The following is a 20,765-nucleotide window of genomic DNA, read 5'->3' on the forward strand; positions in this document are numbered from 1 at the left end:
TAATAATCCCCTACACACCACCTGTGTAATTGTACACCCAAATGGGAAGGGGTAAATCATACAATAATTGAGCATATTTAATGAAACAGATCTGTAACCTCATTAAGACCCTGAGGTTTCAGAGTATTCAGTTTGTATATCCAATATGTCTCTGTGAGGCAAATCCTGGGATATGAAGAGGAATTATGACTGGGAGTCATAATCGCTCTCATCACTCCCTGGCAGTGCCCCCCCCCCCCTTCTTGTCCTCAGATGTCCAGCATCTGTGAAGGCCCCAGGGCCATGTCCTGTGATATGGAAATTAGGTGATGTGAGGACAATGGACACAGGATGACTCCCTGCCGTGACCCTGTAGTGGGGGCTGCTAGCTAGTTAGCAAGGCTATGGAAGTAGCCAGACAGAACGACTCCAGTAAAAAATGGTTCATATCTCGCAAGCCATATTTCCGATAAATATGGCAACCATAAAAATGGTGTCTCCGCATGCAGACGATGCTAGCACACCCTTTTTATGGGAGCAGGACATTGGGAAATGCCCCAGGCGTGATATCAGCCAATGGGGAACTGGCAGACAGGTCATGAGTCCCCTCGTTCTGTAGCTAAATTCATAACTGTCACAATGAGAGCGTTGACGTCCGTCTACGACGCTCCCAGGCAAAGTTATGGCCAAAATCCCCTTTTCTGGATAATTCTGATCCATGCAGGGGGAGTGGCAGTGCTTCCCCGTGAGGTCACTAAGGTAGGAGGGGACCTGGATTTGCCCAGGTTGATAACCCTACTTCGGCCATTTTCCAGGGTTCTTTTCGCTGGGGGCACGTGTAGGAAACATCTGTGGGAAGGATCCTAGAAACCTGGGTACAGCGCCCCCCTGTGGCCAGACACAACAAGGTAACTGCTGGAACTGTGTATGCCTGTTTGTAACCCATGCTTTGATTGTAACTGTACTCTGACATATGTATATTCTGTAGATTCCCTATTGTATATATTGTAGTTTCTAGTGTGCTTTAGGCGATTAAATTATATAATTAATCTTGGGCTGTTCTGTTATCTCGATCTTGAATCCCACGTCTGTGTGTTCGGCTAATAGTTACCGTAAATCGGTTGGTGGCAGCGAATTGTGCCAAGGATTGTTGTGGGGAGGCCAGTGAGATTCGGGAAGATTTTATATATTCCGCCCGCGGAGGTCGGGGGAATATATACCTTACTCTCACCGGGGACCCTTCAATAATCGGCATAAGTAGTATAGCGGCCTCCTTGCTTATTGTCGGGCAATTCCATAATTGGCCTGACTATAAGAGGGGCGCTAGAGAGCGCGTCACGTGCTCTGTCTGTCGGTCGGGAGGTATAAAGTAGGGGTGACCCCCCACTTGTTACCCCCCGATTGTGACGTACTGGTAGCCAGCGCGGGGGATTTCTGAGTGACCCCCCCCGGTGGTTTGTGACATATTGGTGGCATAGCGGTGGGATCGAGATAATAGTGTGTGTGAGTGTGAGACCCATACTCCCAGACACTAAAGACTGCCTGCAGCAGCTGTGGCTGCTGGGGTCTTCAGACTAGCTCAACACTAGAGTGTCAGAGTGCAGATACTGTAAGGTGTGTGGAGGCATCAGGTGTCAGTTCTGTGTCAGTGACCAAAAGTCTGCAAGAATGGCTGAGAGCACCAGGAGCAAAGCCAAAGGAATGGCCGATGCTAAGGCCAGAGACGATGAGGAGGTTGTCCACGAGTCCTCCAGGAGCTCGACGCCAGAAAACAGCTCTGCAGAGGACATTGCACAACCGGGCACTGCTGGACAAGATGAGGAGCAGCTCGCCCAAGGGTCCTCAACGAGCCAGATGCCAGCCCTCCGCTCTGCAATGGACAGTGAAGCACCAGGCTCCGCAGCGGGCCGCAGATCACCACGTGCCATTCCACCGAGCCTGGGAGGCTCGGATAGCCTTCTTCAAATGGCTATGGCCCTTCTCCAGGCTGGAGACCGGGATACCTACGAGATACTCATGGCAGAGCGCAGGGCAGAGCGGCAGGCAGCGCGTGAAGAGCGCCAGGCAGAGCGTGACTACCAGCTGCAGCTAGCTCAGCTCCGGCCCTCATCAGCCACACGTGACCTTCAAGACACCAAACTTCCAAAGGTCCGTGTTGAGGACTTCCCAGTGCTGGAGAAGGATGGAGACTTGGACTCTTTCTTGACTGCTTTTGAGCGGACTTGCTTGCAGCACCATCTGAACAAGGACCAGTGGGCCAAATACCTGACCCCCCGTTTAAGGGGTAAGGCCCTGGATATCCTTGGGGACTTGCCTGCTGAGGCAGATCAGGGCTACGACACCATCAAGCGGGCCCTGATCCAACAGTACAACCTCACTCCAGAGTCCTACCGCAAGAAGTTCCGGAGCCTACAGAAGGGACCAAAGGACTCCTGGGCTGACCACCGGCGGGCACTTGCCCGAGCTGCCGACCACTGGACCCAAGGCCTGCAGCTTTCCACCGGACCGGAGATCCTGGACTTGTTCATCACGGAGCAACTCTTGTGGAACTGCCCTGAGGATCTCCGCCAGTTCATCCGAGACCAGAAGCCAAAGGGGTCCACGGCTACAGCTGCCCTTGCCGATGACTACACCAACAACCGGGCCCCTGAGGCCAGGAGAGCGGCCACCAGCAGCACCTGGAGAGGGGGTAAGATGAATTCTGCGACTGCCCCACCTGCCCCTAGACTGCAGGGGGTGTCCCCCTCAACTCCCCTCTCCAGGCCCGTGGCGGAACCAAGACGGTGCCACCAGTGCAACCTACCTGGACACTTCAAGGCCATGTGCCCTCAGCGTCCCAAGGCCCCGGCTCCGTCCCCGTCCCAAGGGCCGCCCAAGGTGTATTGTGTGGGTGGGGGTGGTGGTAGGTCCCTGGACAGCTTCCAACCTGTCACCGTCGGCCAGTCTGTGACCATAGGACTGCGAGACAGCGCCTCGGAAGTGACTCTGGTGCGGCCTGAGATGGTGTCCCCCCAAGACTTGATCCCTGGAAAAACCCTCGCTGTCTCCGGGATTGGAGGCATTGACCCGGCGCTGCCTGTTGCTGACATTTATGTGGACTGGGGCGCAGGGCGAGGGGTGAGGGAGGTGGGGGTAACTGATCGGATCCCTGCAAACGTGCTACTTGGGACAGATTTGGGGCAAATAACCTCCCAGTTTGGCCCCGCCCCAAAGGCTGAACCTTCAGCCAGTGCTGACATGACTCCTGACAATGTTAATGTGTTATCTATGAATGATGTAAGGGAGGAGGGAGTGAACTCTGATATTTCTGCTTGCACAGACACCATAGACACACACACAGCTGCAGCTGTGACAGGGGGGGAGGGGGTCAGAGAAAGGTGTGACAATGCCTCTACAAGTAACCAGCCTGTGAGCTGGGATCTGCTGCCCTCTGCAGGGATAAGCAGAGAGCAGGGTGCTGCAGGGGGAGGACCAGTGTGTGGGGTGGGGGCTACCACAGCAAATGTGGGGTCCCCAGAGATTTCACAGCGGGGTTCTGTTGCTGCAGGAGGGGAACAGGCAGGTGAGATTGGGGCCAGTCCAGGAGCGGAAGTGCTCCCAGGTAAGATCTCGGTGCATGGTTCCCCCACAACCGGGGTGTCAGGAAGCCAGGTAGGTCTGCCTGAACCGGCGACTTGGTCAGGAACGGAGGAGGAGCAGGCACGACCCACGGTCGCAGCGGCTGTGGCCGCTGTCACCCGCAGTGGGAGTGCTGGAAGCCAAGGGGCCTCCCGGAGGTCCGATAGCTCTTCCCCTTCTGACCAAGTGGCAGCCGAGTCAGGTGGAGGCCAGGACACAGGTCCCGGGGTACTGACTGAAGATGTGACAGTCTCGTCGATTCTGGCCACATCTAGTCAGGAGTTTCAGGCAGCGTTAGAAGCTGACGACAGCCTGAAAGCTCTAAAGGAGCAGGCGGCACAGCCTCCCTCGGACTCGGACCCGGAGCGAGTGGTCTGGGACCAAGGACGGCTGTACCGGGCCACGGTCCAGCAGGGTTCACCGGAGGCGTGGCCCAGGGACCGACAGTTGGTGGTACCCTATCCGTTCCGGACGGAGTTGTTGCGGATCGCACATGAGATTCCGATGGCCGGACACCTAGGGATCGCTAAGACCAAGGCCAGGTTAAACCAGCATTTCTACTGGCCAAAAATGGGGGCCGATGTGGCTGCCTACTGCCGTTCGTGTGAAACCTGTCAGAGAGTGGGGAAGGCGGGGCCACGCCCCAAAGCCCCACTGGTATCTCTGCCCATCATCGATGAGCCTTTCAGGAGGGTGGCTGTGGATCTGGTCGGCCCGCTGGCCATCCCCAGCAGCTCCGGGAAACGCTTCATACTGACGGTAGTGGACTATGCCACCCGGTACCCAGAAGCAGTGGCCTTGTCGTCCATTCGGGCTGACAAGGTGGCCACCGCATTGCTGGAGATTTTCTCCCGAGTGGGTTTTCCCCAGGAAATGCTCACTGACCGGGGGACCCAATTCATGTCCCAGCTGATGGAGGCCCTCTGTAAGCAAGTCCAGGTGCGACATCTGGTGGCCAGCCCGTACCATCCACAGACTAATGGCCTGTGCGAGCGGTTCAATGGCACCTTAAAGCAGATGCTTAAGATGTTGGTCGACTCCCATGGGCATGACTGGGAGCGGTATCTCCCACACCTGTTATTTGCTTACCGGGAGGTTCCACAGGCCTCAACAGGATTCTCACCGTTTGAGCTCCTGTACGGGCGACGTGTGCGGGGCCCCCTGGCTCTGGTGAAAGAGGCTTGGGAAGGGGATTTGGCCACCCCTGGAGTGTCGGTTATCGAGTATGTCATGCGCTTCCGGGACAAAATGCAGGCCTTGACGCAACTGGTACACGACAATATGGCTCAAGCCCAGGCCGATCAGAAGCGTTGGTACGACCAGAACGCTTGTGAGAGGACCTACCAAGTGGGTCAAGAGGTGTGGGTACTGGTCCCCGTACCACAGGACAAGCTTCAGGCAGCCTGGGAAGGCCCATACCTCGTGTACCAGCAGCTCAACCCTGTGACGTACCTGGTCACCCTGGACCCTGCCCGTGGAAGGCGGAAGCCCTTCCATGTGAACATGATGAAGGCACATCATGAGCGGGAGGCATGTGCACTCCCTGTGTGCAACCTGCCCGAGGAGGGAGAAGCGGAAACCCTCTTGGATATGCTAGCCCAGGTTAGGGCAGGCGGATCCATTGAGGATGTGGAGGTTGGCCACCAGCTCTTGGAGGACCAACGGTCCCAGCTGTGGGCCACCCTACACCCCTTCCGGGGGTTGTTTACCAACCAGCCCGGAAGGACTGACTTGGCTGTCCATCACGTGGACACTGGGGATCATCCCCCGATCCGGCGTTCAGCATATCGGGTCTCCCTGGAGGTGCAGCAACACATGCGCCAGGAGATTGACGAGATGCTGAACCTGGGGGTGATCCAGGCATCCAACAGCGCTTGGGCCTCGCCTGTAGTCCTCGTCCCTAAGAAGGACCGAACCACTCGGTTCTGCGTGGACTACAGGGGGCTCAATGCTGTCACTGTCGCCGATGCGTACCCAATGCCACGCATCGATGACCTGCTCGATCAGTTGGCCGGGGCTCAGTACCTGACCATCATGGATCTGAGCCGGGGATATTGGCAGATCCCCCTGACTCGCAAGGCCAGGGAACGCTCTGCCTTTATTACCCCATTTGGACTGTACGAGTCCACGGTGATGCCATTCGGGATGAGGAATGCCCCTGCCACTTTCCAGCGGATGGTCAACACCCTGCTCAAGGGACTTGAAGGGTACGCGGCCGCGTACCTGGATGACATTGCCGTCTTCAGTCCCACCTGGGAGGACCACCTAGAGCATCTAGCACAGGTGCTCAGGCGGATCCACCGGGCAGGTTTGACCATCAAGCCGGGAAAGTGTCAGCTGGCCATGAGCGAGGTCCAGTACCTCGGTCACCGGGTAGGTGGGAGAACACTGAAGCCCGAGCCTGAGAAAGTGGAAGCCATCGCATCCTGGCCCACCCCCAGGACCAAGAAGCAGGTGATGTCCTTCTTGGGGACCGCTGGGTACTATAGGAGGTTTGTTCCATGCTATAGTAGCCTGGCAAAGCCCTTGACGGACCTCACCAAGAAGAAGCTGCCCTCTGCAGTCGATTGGACAGTGGACTGCGAGACAGCCTTCCGGGCCCTAAAGGACGCCCTGTCCAGCCCGCCCGTGCTACAGGCAGCCGACTTCACGCGGCCGTTTGTAGTACAGACCGACGCCAGTGACTTCGGCCTCGGTGCGGTGCTCAGCCAGGTGGACTCTGCGAGCCAAGAGCACCCAGTCTTGTACCTGAGCAGGAAGCTGTTACCAAGGGAAGTTGCCTATTCCACGATGGAGAAGGAGTGCCTGGCCATAGTGTGGGCCCTGCAGCGTCTGCAACCCTATCTATACGGGCGCCACTTCATCGTGGAGACGGACCACAATCCCCTCAGCTGGTTGCACACCGTCTCTGGGACGAATGGGCGATTGTTGCGATGGAGCCTTGCGCTCCAGCAATACAACTTCACCATTCGCCACAAAAGGGGCCGTGACCACGGTAACGCAGACGGGCTGTCCCGACAAGGAGAGGTCGCGGACGGGCGCACGGGGGAACACCGGAGTGTGCTGCCCCCTAGCGCCCTCAAAAGGGGGGAGGTGTGAGGCAAATCCTGGGATATGAAGAGGAATTATGACTGGGAGTCATAATCGCTCTCATCACTCCCTGGCAGTGCCCCCCCCCCCCTTCTTGTCCTCAGATGTCCAGCATCTGTGAAGGCCCCAGGGCCATGTCCTGTGATATGGAAATTAGGTGATGTGAGGACAATGGACACAGGATGACTCCCTGCCGTGACCCTGTAGTGGGGGCTGCTAGCTAGTTAGCAAGGCTATGGAAGTAGCCAGACAGAACGACTCCAGTAAAAAATGGTTCATATCTCGCAAGCCATATTTCCGATAAATATGGCAACCATAAAAATGGTGTCTCCGCATGCAGACGATGCTAGCACACCCTTTTTATGGGAGCAGGACATTGGGAAATGCCCCAGGCGTGATATCAGCCAATGGGGAACTGGCAGACAGGTCATGAGTCCCCTCGTTCTGTAGCTAAATTCATAACTGTCACAATGAGAGCGTTGACGTCCGTCTACGACGCTCCCAGGCAAAGTTATGGCCAAAATCCCCTTTTCTGGATAATTCTGATCCATGCAGGGGGAGTGGCAGTGCTTCCCCGTGAGGTCACTAAGGTAGGAGGGGACCTGGATTTGCCCAGGTTGATAACCCTACTTCGGCCATTTTCCAGGGTTCTTTTCGCTGGGGGCACGTGTAGGAAACATCTGTGGGAAGGATCCTAGAAACCTGGGTACAGCGCCCCCCTGTGGCCAGACACAACAAGGTAACTGCTGGAACTGTGTATGCCTGTTTGTAACCCATGCTTTGATTGTAACTGTACTCTGACATATGTATATTCTGTAGATTCCCTATTGTATATATTGTAGTTTCTAGTGTGCTTTAGGCGATTAAATTATATAATTAATCTTGGGCTGTTCTGTTATCTCGATCTTGAATCCCACGTCTGTGTGTTCGGCTAATAGTTACCGTAAATCGGTTGGTGGCAGCGAATTGTGCCAAGGATTGTTGTGGGGAGGCCAGTGAGATTCGGGAAGATTTTATATATTCCGCCCGCGGAGGTCGGGGGAATATATACCTTACTCTCACCGGGGACCCTTCAATAATCGGCATAAGTAGTATAGCGGCCTCCTTGCTTATTGTCGGGCAATTCCATAATTGGCCTGACTATAAGAGGGGCGCTAGAGAGCGCGTCACGTGCTCTGTCTGTCGGTCGGGAGGTATAAAGTAGGGGTGACCCCCCACTTGTTACCCCCCGATTGTGACGTACTGGTAGCCAGCGCGGGGGATTTCTGAGTGACCCCCCCCGGTGGTTTGTGACATATTCCCGATTGTGACGTACTGGTAGCCAGCGCGGGGGATTTCTGAGTGACCCCCCCCGGTGGTTTGTGACAGTCTCCTTCCTATTAAGCACCTCAATCCTATTGGGTATATGTGGAGGTATATGCTCGATGGGGGTTACCTTTAGTTTAATTTTTCTAGCATGATATATAGTGGTATGTCGAGATAGCCCATGTAGCATGAAACCCACCTTTATGTTGTGTCGGTGGGAGTTAATTCTCTTGTGTAGGGCCTGAGTGGTTCTGCCCACATAACGTTTGTTACAATCACACTCAATAAGGTAAATTACAAAGTCATTTTGACAGGTGAGGTGTCCTTTAACTGGAAATTCCATTCCCTCAGGGGCAAGACCAAAATTCATCCTTCCATGTTGAATATTCTTACAACATAGACAGTTTTTAGCGAAGCATTTGTAAGAACCTTGTGGTTTATTGCTGGTACTGGGACTCTCTATCTCCCTAAGCCTGCTCGGAGCCAGTTGGTTTTTCAGATTAGACGCCCTACGGTATGTAACACCAGGATAGAAAGGTAGTACCCCTTTAAGGTAAGGGTGATTGTGTAGTACGGCCCAGTGTTTTTTAAGGATACCTTTAATTGAGTTCCCGTCACTACTGAAAGTAGTGAGGAAATGAGCCGAAAAATTATTATTGTTAGTGGCACTTTGTGTCTTAATAGTCTCGCCCTCTTTATTATTTCTAAGGTCTATTTGTTTGAGATTCCTGTTAGCTTGATAGGCTCTCCTAATGGTGGCCATGGGATATTTTTTATCTATGAACCTTTCCTTTAATACCCGTGCCTGATCTTTAAAGTCATCATCCAGTGTACAATTCTTTCTGATTCTCTGAAATTGGTTCCTGGGTATGTTGAGTAACCACTTGTCATAGTGGCTACTCGTAAAATCTATGTAACCATTACTATCCACAGGTTTGAAATAAGTTTTAGTGAGGATGGTCTCCTTATTATATGAAATGGTGATGTCCAAAAAATCAATGGATTTCTCTCCAATGGTCGGGGAGAATTTTAAACCCCAATTATTATTGTCTATAACCTCTAGGAATAGTGGGAGATTATTTTCAGTGTTATCCCAGATAATAAATAGATCATCTATGTACCGTTTGTATACCACTATATGTTTAAAAAATCCAGAAGAATAAATGTATAAAAGTTCAAACAGTCCCATAACCAAATTGGCGAAAGTGGGTGAGATCTTGGAGCCCATGGCCACTCCACAGCATTGGTGGTATATGGTGTCCTGGAATGTAAAGAAATTATTCTCCAAAATGAACCTCATTTCTTCCAGGATGAAGTTCTTTTGTGGTATAGGTAATCTATCATCCATTTCAAGAAATTGTTTAAAACATTCAAGCCCAAGTGTATGGGAAATGTTAGTGTATAATGAGGCGATATCAAGGGTTACAAAAAGAAAAGCATTTTTCCACTTGATATCTTTAAGAATGTTGATCAAGTGAGTGGAGTCCCTAAGATAGCTCCTGAGACCAGTAACATGTACTCTCATGATCACATATATAGGCTGCCAGGTTTTCTGTAAGGGACCCAATCCCAGAAATGATGGGTCTACCTGGAGGATTGGACAAACATTTATGAATTTTGGGAAGATGATAATAGAAGGCTAATCTGGGATTTTTGGTTTCTAGGAATTTTTTCTCGTCCTTGTTAAGGACCCCTAGCATTGCCGCATTCTGGATTAGGGTCTGATACTTTATAATGGCATCATTATGTGCTGTTTTGTCCACAACCTCATAATGTATAGAATTGGAGAGCATCCTGAGAGCCTCCTGGACATAGACCTTCTTGTCCTGTAGTACAATGCCTCCCCCTTTGTCAGCACTCCTGATGATTACGTTGGGGTTATTTTTTAAGGTTAACAAGGCAGAAGATTCTTCCTTAGTTAGATTAGACCTGGGGCGATCTTTATTAATAGCGAGCTTCTTGAAGTCTTCTAATACCAGATCATTAAAAGTTTTTATGTGATGCCCTATGCTTTGTAGGGGATAGAAGTTGGATTTTTCTTTCAGGTCTGTGTGAAGAAAATTATCGGACACCATAATATTTTGAGCAGGATTGGCCTTGTTAATCTGAAAATGTCGAGTGAGAGTAAGTTTTCTGATAAATTTTTGGAAATCTATATAAAGCTCAAAGCCATCAGCAGGGTTGGCGGGGCAAAAAGATAATCCTTTTTTCAAGACACCGATCTCACTACTGGACAGTTTATAGCTGGAGAGGTCCTAGTGAAGGACTGAATAGACCTCTCAGACCGAGGTCAACCAGCAATAATAGGAACTTTTACAATAGTAGATTCCACAAAAGAGGTTCTAATTCCATATCTAGGAGGGATAGAGCTAGATCTAATGATTATCCCAATAATCCTGGTCCAATAGATCGAAGGGTTGTACCACCCCAAGATCCCCCTAATGTCACTATCACTGATGAAGTTTTTTCTGTGACCCCTGAGTCCTTGTCTCTGGTTACTACCACCCCTATGGAAATGATTCCCATTACACATACCCCAACCTCTCGGACACCCACGAGTACGTCTACAGATTTTGAGGAAACTAAAAGACAGTTGGAGTCTCTTAGGCAACAAATTGAGAGGATCCGTAAGAATAGAGAAATTAATTCAGGATCGGTAATGTTTGACACTGTCCCTATTAACAGTACTCTCCCCGAAAATGACATCACTGATCTCTTAGAACTATCAGTGCATCAGGAATATTTACCCTTACCCGGATCTTCGGATTCTGAGGATTGTATTAACGTCTCTCCACCCCCAACTGAACCTTCTGATGTCCCAAATAAAAAGATTATCACCGTTGATAACACTCACAAAGGTAACTCATGTGTTCCTTTTTTACCGGTGGCCAGGAACACGCAAATACACATCACCAACTTTCTCACCCCCAGGGGAGAGAAAAGAAAAAGTACTACAGAGGAACTCGAGCAGGACATAGGATCCAACAAAAAAGAGAAAAAAAGTATACAATGAGTAATGACAGTCCAGGTATATTTAACCTCTCCAGCTATAAACTGTCCAGTAGTGAGATTGGTGTCTTGAAAAAAGGATTATCTTTTTGCCCCGCCAAGCCTGCTGATGGCTTTGAGCTTTATATAGATTTCCAAAAATGTATCAGAAAACTTACTCTCACTCGACATTTTCAGATTAACAAGGCCAATCCTGCTCAAAATATTATGGTGTCCGATAATTTTCTTCACACAGACCTGAAAGAAAAATCCAACTTCTATCCCCTACAAAGCATAGGGCATCACATAAAAACTTTTAATGATCTGTTATTAGAAGACTTCAAGACGCTCGCTATTAATAAAGATCGCCCCAGGTCTAATCTAACTAAGGAAGAATCTTCTGCCTTGTTAACCTTAAAAAATAACCCCAACGTAATCATCAGGAGTGCTGACAAAGGGGGAGGCATTGTACTACAGGACAAGAAGGTCTATGTCCAGGAGGCTCTCAGGATGCTCTCCAATTCTATACATTATGAGGTTGTGGACAAAACAGCACATAATGATGCCATTATAAAGTATCAGACCCTAATCCAGAATGCGGCAATGCTAGGGGTCCTTAACAAGGATGAGAAAAAATTCCTAGAAACCAAAAATCCCAGATTAGCCTTCTATTATCATCGTCCCAAAATTCATAAATGTTTGTCCAATCCTCCAGGTAGACCCATCATTTCTGGGATTGGGTCCCTTACAGGAAACCTGGCAGCCTATATAGATGTGATCATGAGAGTACATGTTACTGGTCTCAGGAGCTATCTTAGGGACTCCACTCACTTAATGAACATTCTTAAAGATATCAAGTGGAAAAATGCTTTTCTTTTTGTAACCCTTGATATCGCCTCATTATACACTAACATTTCCCATACACTTGGGCTTGAATGTTTTAAACAATTTCTTGAAATGGCTGCTAGATTACCTATACCACAAAAGAACTTCATCCTGGAAGGAATGAGGTTCATTTTGGAGAATAATTTCTTTACATCTCACCCACTTTCGCCAATTTGGTTATGGGACTGTTTGAACTTTTATACATTTATTCTTCTGGATTTTTTAAACATATAGTGGTATACAAACGGTACATAGATGATCTATTTATTATCTGGGATAACACTGAAAATAATCTCCCACTAGTCCTAGAGGTTATAGACAATAATAATTGGGGTTTAAAATTCTCCCCGACCATTGGAGAGAAATCCATTGATTTTTTGGACATCACCATTTCATATAATAAGGAGACCATCCTCACTAAAACTTATTTCAAACCTGTGGATAGTAATGGTTACATAGATTTTACGAGTAGCCACTATGACAAGTGGTTACTCAACATAACCAGGAACCAATTTCAGAGAATCAGAAAGAATTGTACACTGGATGATGACTTTAAAGATCAGGCACGGGTATTAAAGGAAAGGTTCATAGATAAAAAATATCCCATGGCCACCATTAGGAGAGCCTATCAAGCTAACAGGAATCTCAAACAAATAGACCTTATAAATAATAAAGAGGGCGAGACTATTAAGACACAAAGTGCCACTAACAATAATAATTTTTCGGCTCATTTCCTCACTACTTTCAGTAGTGATGGGAACTCAATTAAAGGTATCCTTAAAAAACACTGGGCCGTACTACACAATCACCCTTACCTTAAAGGGGTACTACCTTTCTATCCTGGTGTTACATACCGTAGGGCGTCTAATCTGAAAAACCAACTGGCTCCGAGCAGGCTTAGGGAGATAGAGAGTCCCAGTACCAGCAATAAACCACAAGGTTCTTACAAATGCTTCGCTAAAAACTGTCTATGTTGTAAGAATATTCAACATGGAAGGATGAATGTTGGTCTTGCCCCTGAGGGAATGGAATTTCCAGTTAAAGGACACCTCACCTGTCAAAATGACTTTGTAATTTACCTTATTGAGTGTGATTGTAACAAACATTATGTGGGCAGAACCACTCAGGCCCTACACAAGAGAATTAACTCCCACTGACACAACATAAAGGTGGGTTTCATGCTACATGGGCTATCTCGACATACCACTATATATCATGCTAGAAAAATTAAACTAAAGGTAACCCCCATCGAGCATATACCTCCACATATACCCAATAGGATTGAGGTGCTTAATAGGAAGGAGACATATTGGATATACAAACTGAATACTCTGAAACCTCAGGGTCTTAATGAGGTTACAGATCTGTTTCATTAAATATGCTCAATTATTGTATGATTTAGCCCTTCCCATTTGGGTGTACAATTACACAGGTGGTGTGTAGGGGATTATTATTAGCTTTTTTTTCCCCCCTCTTGCTTTTGGTACTTATGGGAATAATTTCTAATTCCCCCTCTTTTTATTCAGGGGTTCTCCCGTTTTTATAGTAATTTTTATATATTATATTTTTTTTATATTCTGCATGAATTTATAACATTAATTTTAACGATTTTTCATTATATTTTTAATTATTAATACTTATATATTTATTTCCTAAGATGGTTTTACTATTATACGTTAATCATTAATTGTAGGTCTATTGTGTTCCAATCAGTGTCAGCGGAAATGCTTTTTACATTTCCGTTAGATTTTTATAATCATAGGTTTATTTATTACTCCCTTCCTGACTATTAGAAAAAAAATTTAAATAATGATTGTAATTTTTTTTATTATTTTATATATATTTTTTTTTTATATGTGTATGTATATATATATATATATATATATATATATATATATATATATATATGTGTATATATGTATATATATATGTTTATATGGTTGTATTTTTATATATTATATGTCTGTCTAAGTCATAGACAGGGCACATTTCACAGATGTCACTCCCCGGGTTTTTTTCTGTCTTCACCCGCTATCTCAGAGTAGCGGTCAAAATGTACCTATCCTGCAGCAAAATGTTTTTTACCTGTTGGTTCTTCCCCTTCCTTGATTTGCTCATGATTCCTTGTCCGCTTACTTATATATTCCTATTATTTTCCTGGTTGGGTTTAATTATAAATACACATCGATAATTCCTTTTATTACCCCTCTATGCGAGTGTCATACTTCTGTCCTCGTCACATTAACTTATCACTACCTGGATTCCACTACTAGACTAGTTCTATCTTGGATGATGATACACGGTGTTTGCCCGCAGTCAACGCATGCGCACATCTGTTTTCCCACGGGTCTGAACTCTGTTCACCTTTTTCCCCTTCTGACACTTGCTTCCTTTGCGCAGCTGCTTTGCAGTTTTTTCCCATGGTGTTGAACCTTATTGAACTTGCTTTCTATATGCAAGTCAGGAGCGGTTTCTAGCTCCTCTGAAATTACTGCAACACTTTCATGTGGACCTGTGTTTATATGTTTATAATTTTTTCTTTTCATATAATTTTCATGAATATCCGATCTGTCTCTACTAGAGTTGAGCGCGGTTCGTGGTTCGTGGTTCTCCAGTTCTAGGTTCGAGTGATTTTTGGGCTGTTCGAGATCGAACTAGAACTCGAGCTTTTTGCTAAAAGCTCGATAGTTCTAGATATGTTCGAGAACGGTTCTAGCAGCAAAAAGCAGGGCTTTTTACAGCTACAGTGTGCAGGAGCCATCGCTGGCAGCCTGCCACAAGCTGGTAACCAAGATAAACATCGGGTATCCAAGCAAAGCGCTTTGGTTAGTAACCCGATGTTTATCTTAGTTACGTGCAGGAAGCCCACACTTTCCCGCTCAGCTCAAGCTCACTCCGCCCCCTCCTGCCTGCGGCATGTACACATACATACACACACACACACACACACACACACACACACACACACACACACATCCCCCCCCCCCGCTCGGCTTACCTGCGGTGATGAAGTCCCGCCATCCCGACCTCAGCGCTGTCACTGTCCTCCATGGCCGCCGCTTGTCACATCACCTCTCGCTTCCGACCCGAGACTGACTAGCGGTGACGTCACGGACCTCTCGCGATACTTGCTGTGAAGGCGCCGGTCATTGACCTCAGTGACAGGGGCTGTCAGTGTGCTGGAGATCAGCGCAGGTAATGTACCTCGCTGACAGCAGCACTTGTCATGCCCTACAGTGACCTGGGCTGACCCATTGATGTTAGCTCAGGTCACTGCACTGCTGTCCCAGCCAATGGGGAACATCCTGCTCTTCATTGACTGGGACAGTGTGGATCGTCATGGCAACCCCTTGGATTACACCAGACCTGGATTTGTTTTTCAATCTAATAAATTGGTTAAAGAGGGAATGTTTTGGGGAGTGTTTTTTCAAATAAAAATGTGTTTGTCGTCTATTTTTTTTTATTACTGACTGGGTTGGTGATGTCGGGTATCAGATAGACGCCTGACCTCACCAACCCCAGGGCTTGATGCCAGGTGACATTACACACCTGGTATTAACCCCATATATTACCCCGTTTGCCAACGCACCAGGGCGCGGGATGAGCTGGGGCGAAGCACCAGGATTGGCGCATCTAATGGATGCGCCACTTCTGGGGCGGCTGCGGCCTGCTATTTTTAGGCTGGGGAGATTCCAATAACCATGGACCTCCCTAGTCTGAGAATATCAGGCCCCAGCTGTCTGCTTTACCTTGGCTGGTGATCCAATTTTTGGGGACCCCTACGTGGTTTTTTTTTTAATTATTTATTTAATTTAAAATAACAGCGTGGGGTGCCCTCAGTTTTGGATTACCAGCCAAGGTGAGGTTGCCAGCTGTGGTCTGCAGGCTGCAGCCGTCTGCTTTACCCTAGCTGGCTACAAAACTAGGGGGAACCCTACGTCATTTTTTTTTCATTTTTTTGGCTAAATACAAAGCTAAGCACCCCTTAGTGCCACATGAAAGGTACCAAAGGGTGTTCCACTTTTTCTCCATTTTTTTCTCCACTTTTTCTCCACTTTTTCTCCACTTTTTCTCCATTTTTTTCTCCATTTTTTTCTCCACTTATTCTCCACTTTTTCTCCTCTTCTTCTCCACTTTTTCTCCACTTTTTCTCCTCTTATTCTCCACTTTTTCTCCACTTTTTCTCCACTTTTTCTCCACTTTTTCTCCTCTTATGCTCCACTTTTTCTCCACTTTTTCTCCACTTTTTTCTCCAGTTTTTCTCCTCTTATGCTCCACTTTTTCTCCACTTTTCTCCACTTTTTCTCCTCTTATGCTCCACTTTTTCTCCACTTTTTCTCCTCTTATTCTCCACTTTTTCTCCTCTTAATCTCCACTTTTTCTCCACTTTTTCTCCACTTTTTCTCCACTGTTTCTCCACTTTTTCTCCTCTTATGCTCCACTTTTTCTCCACTTTTTCTCCTCTTATGCTCCACTTTTTCTCCACTTTTTTCTCCACTTTTTCTCCTCTTATGCTCCACTTTTTCTCCACTTTTTTCTCCACTTTTTCTCCTCTTATGCTCCACTTTTTCTCCACTTTTTTCTCCACTTTTTCTCCTCTTATGCTCCACTTTTTCTCCACTTTTTCTCCACTTTTTCTCCACTTTTTCTCCTCTTATGCTCCACTTTTTCTCCACTTTTTTCTCCACTTTTTCTCCTCTTATGCTCCACTTTTTCTCCACTTTTTCTCCACTTTTTCTCCACTTTTTCTCCACTTTTTCTCCTCTTATGCTCCACCTTTTCTCCACTTTTTCTCCTCTTATGCTCCACTTTTTCTCCACTTTTTCTCCACTTTTTTCTCCACTTTTTTCTCCACTTTTTCTCCACTTTTTCTCCTCTTATGCTCCACTTTTTCTCCACTTTTTTCTCCACTTTTTCTCCTCTTATGCTCCACTTTTTCTCCTCTTATGCTCCACTTTTTCTCTACTTTTTCTCCTCTTAATCTCCACTTTTTCTCCTCTTATGCTCCACTTTTTCTCCACTTTTTCTCCACTTTTTCTCCTCTTATGCTCCACTTTTTCTCCACTTTTTTCTCCACTTTTTCTCCACTTTTTCTCCTCTTATGCTCCACTTTTTCTCCTCTTATGCTCCACTTTTTCTCCACTTTTTCTCCTCTTAATCTCCACTTTTTCTCCTCTTATGCTCCACTTTTTCTCCACTTTTTCTCCACTTTTTCTCCACTTTTTCTCCACTTTTTCTCCACTTTTTTCTCCACTTTTTCTCCTCTTATGCTCCACTTTTTCTCCACTTTTTCTCCACTTTTTCTCCACTTTTTTCTCCACTTTTTTCTCCACTTTTTCTCCACTTTTTCTCCTCTTATGCTCCACTTTTTCTCCACTTTTTCTCCACTTTTTCTCCACTTTTTTCTCCACTTTTTCTCCACTTTTTCTCCACTTTTTTCTCCACTTTTTCTCCTCGTATGCTCCACTTTTTCTCCTCTTATGCTCCACTTTTTCTCTACTTTTTCTCCTTTTAATCTCCACTTTTTCTCCTCTTATGCTCCACTTTTTCTCCACTTTTTCTCCACTTTTTCTTCTCTTATGCTCCACTTTTTCTCCACTTTTTTCTCCACTTTTTCTCCACTTTTTCTCCTCTTATGCTCCACTTTTTCTCCTCTTATGCTCCACTTTTTCTCCACTTTTTCTCCTCTTAATCTCCACTTTTTCTCCTCTTATGCTCCACTTTTTCTCCACTTTTTCTCCACTTTTTCTCCACTTTTTCTCCACTTTTTTCTCCACTTTTTCTCCTCTTATGCTCCACTTTTTCTCCACTTTTTCTCCACTTTTTCTCCACTTTTTTCTCCACTTTTTTCTCCACTTTTTCTCCACTTTTTCTCCTCTTATGCTCCACTTTTTCTCCACTTTTTCTCCACTTTTTCTCCACTTTTTTCTCCACTTTTTCTCCAGTTTTTCTCCACTTTTTTCTCCACTTTTTCTCCTCTTATGCTCCACTTTTTCTCCTCTTATGCTCCACTTTTTCTCTACTTTTTCTCCTCTTAATCTCCACTTTTTCTCCTCTTATGCTCCACTTTTTCTCCACTTTTTCTCCACTTTTTCTCCTCTTATGCTCCACTTTTTCTCCACTTTTTCTCCACTTTTTCTCCACTTTTTCTCCACTTTTTTCTCCACTTTTTCTCCTCTTATGCTCCACTTTTTCTCCACTTTTTTCTCCACTTTTTTCTCCACTTTTTCTCCACTTTTTCTCCTCTTATGCTCCACTTTTTCTCCACTTTTTCTCCACTTTTTTCTCCACTTTTTCTCCACTTTTTCTCCACTTTTTTCTCCACTTTTTCTCCTCTTATGCTCCACTTTTTCTCCACTTTTTTCTCCACTTTTTCTCCACTTTTTCTCCTCTTATGCTCCACTTTTTCTCCACTTTTTCTCCACTTTTTCTCCACTTTTTTCTCCACTTTTTCTCCTCTTATGCTCCACTTTTTCTCCACTTTTTCTCCACTTTTTCTCCACTTTTTCTCCACTTTTTTCTCCACTTTTTCTCCACTTTTTCTCCTCTTATGCTCCACTTTTTCTCCACTTTTTCTCCACTTTTTTTCCACTTTTTCTCCACTTTTTTCTCCACTTTTTCTCCTCTTATGCTCCACTTTTTCTCCACTTTTTCTCCACTTTTTCTCCACTTTTTTCTCCACTTTTTTCTCCACTTTTTCTCCACTTTTTCTCCTCTTATGCTCCACTTTTTCTCCACTTTTTCTCCACTTTTTCTCCACTTTTTCTCCACTTTTTTCTCCACTTTTTTCTCCACTTTTTGTCCACTTTTTCTCCTCTTATGCTCCACTTTTTCTCCACTTTTTCTCCACTTTTTCTCCGTTCTTTTTCTATGGTCAGTCTACCCATTAGCTCTGCCATGCATACTGTAGCTCTACACCTACTGCACATGTTACTTTATGATTGACATCTCTTTCGTACCAGAGCTGTCTAAGCCTACTCTGACCCCATATTTGTCATTACTATATTGTCCTTGTACTGTATTATGACATTTGTATCATGTGTTTCATTTCTTGCTGTGTTGCAATTTTTTTGCTGCATCCCAATTGTACCTCTACATTGTTCGAGTTTATGTTATTGTTCTCTCACTCTTATGTGATACTGATTATTGTCATTTTTCATGATTACATGCAGATAAGTCCAATCTGACGAAGGCTCAGGCCGAAACGTCATTTGTAACTTGTTTTGGACAAAAACATATATGCTTATGAAAAAAAAAATTTCTTAATACGGACCAATAAAGAGTGATTTTGCATTACTATCCATTGTGACTTACTGACTTAGTCTGGGAGATATAGAGTGCCGAGGTTACTCACTAATTTTATCTATTATTACCTCTGAGCACCTATATACCAGTGAGCAGAGCTTCCTCTACAGTAGTTCTCCTGATTAGGCATGCCCTTACCTCATGAGCAGGGCATTGCAGCTTTGGTAGCAACCATTACGACATGGACTCTGCTGCTGTGGACCCGGGGAGAGTGAGTGCAGATTCATTGCACCCACACTCCTCACATGAAGGGTCCGCACTCCTAGAAAATGGGGGATACGTTCCCTGAGTGTCTCCCCCCCCATATTCTAGACGGTCCAGAGTCGTCGTGGGACCCCTTTATTTTTTTTCTTACAATAAATTGGTGAAAGAGGAAATGTTTTGGGGACTGTTTTTTCAAATAAATTTCTTTTGTCAATTTTTTGTTTTTGTTAGTACTGACAGTTTATGATGTTGGGTATCTAATAGACGCCATGACATCACAAACTGCTGGGCTTGATCTCAGGTGACTTTACAGCTAGTATCAACCCGATTTATTACCCCGTTTGCCACTGCACCAGGGCACGGGATGAGCTGGGGTGAAGCGCCAGGATTGGCGCATCTAGTGGATGCGCCACGTCTGGGGTGCCTGCGGCCTGCTATTTTTAGGCTGTGAAGGCCCAATAACTATGGACCTTCCCACCCTGAGAATACCAGACCACAGCTGTCCGCTTTACCTTGGCTGGTGATCCAATTTGGGGGGGACCCTACTTTTATTGTGTAATTATTAATATTTATAAAATAATTATAAAAAAGAGCCTGAGGGGACCTCCACATTGGATCCCCAACCACGGTAAAGCTGCCAGCTGTGGTTTTCAGGCTACAGCCGTCTGCTTTACCCTAGCTGGCTATCAAAAATGGGGGGACCCAACGTAATTTTTTTTTTTAACTATTTTTTAAATAGAAAAAATTAATGGGCTTCCCTGTATTTTGATTGCCAACCAAGGTAACGGCAGGCAGATGGGGGTGGCAACCCATAGCTGTCTGCTTTATCTGCGCTGAGAATCAAAAATACCGCGGAGCGCTACGTCATTTTTTTAAAGATTTATTTTTACAGCACTGTGATGTCTAGCAATCAAAATACAGGGAAGCCCATTTTATTTTTAGTTATTTAAATAAATAATTAAAAAAAATATATATGGGCTCCCGCTGCATTTTTTGTATTGCTAGCTAAGGGTAATCCAAGCAGCTACTGGCTCCTAACCCCCACTGCTTGGTGTTACCTTCACTGGCAATGGAAAATCCAGGGAAGCATTTTTTATTTTTTTTGCCAAAAAACTACAAAAAAAGGACGTGAGCTTCGCCATATTTTTGTATGCTAGCCAGGTATAGCAGGCAGGTGCTGGAAGAGTTGGATACAGCGCCAGAAGATGGCGCTTCTATGAAAATGCCATTTTCTGAGGCGGCTGCAGACTGCAATTCGCAGCAGTGGGGCCCAGAAAGCTCAGGCCAACCGGTGGTGCGGATTCCAATCCCCAGCTGCCTAGTTGTACCTGGCTGGACACAAAAATGGGGCAAAGCCTACGTCATTTGTTTTCTAATTATTTCATGAAATT

This window comes from Anomaloglossus baeobatrachus, chromosome 3 (assembly GCF_048569485.1).
Source record: "Anomaloglossus baeobatrachus isolate aAnoBae1 chromosome 3, aAnoBae1.hap1, whole genome shotgun sequence".
Classification (NCBI taxonomy): Eukaryota; Metazoa; Chordata; class Amphibia; order Anura; family Aromobatidae; genus Anomaloglossus; species Anomaloglossus baeobatrachus.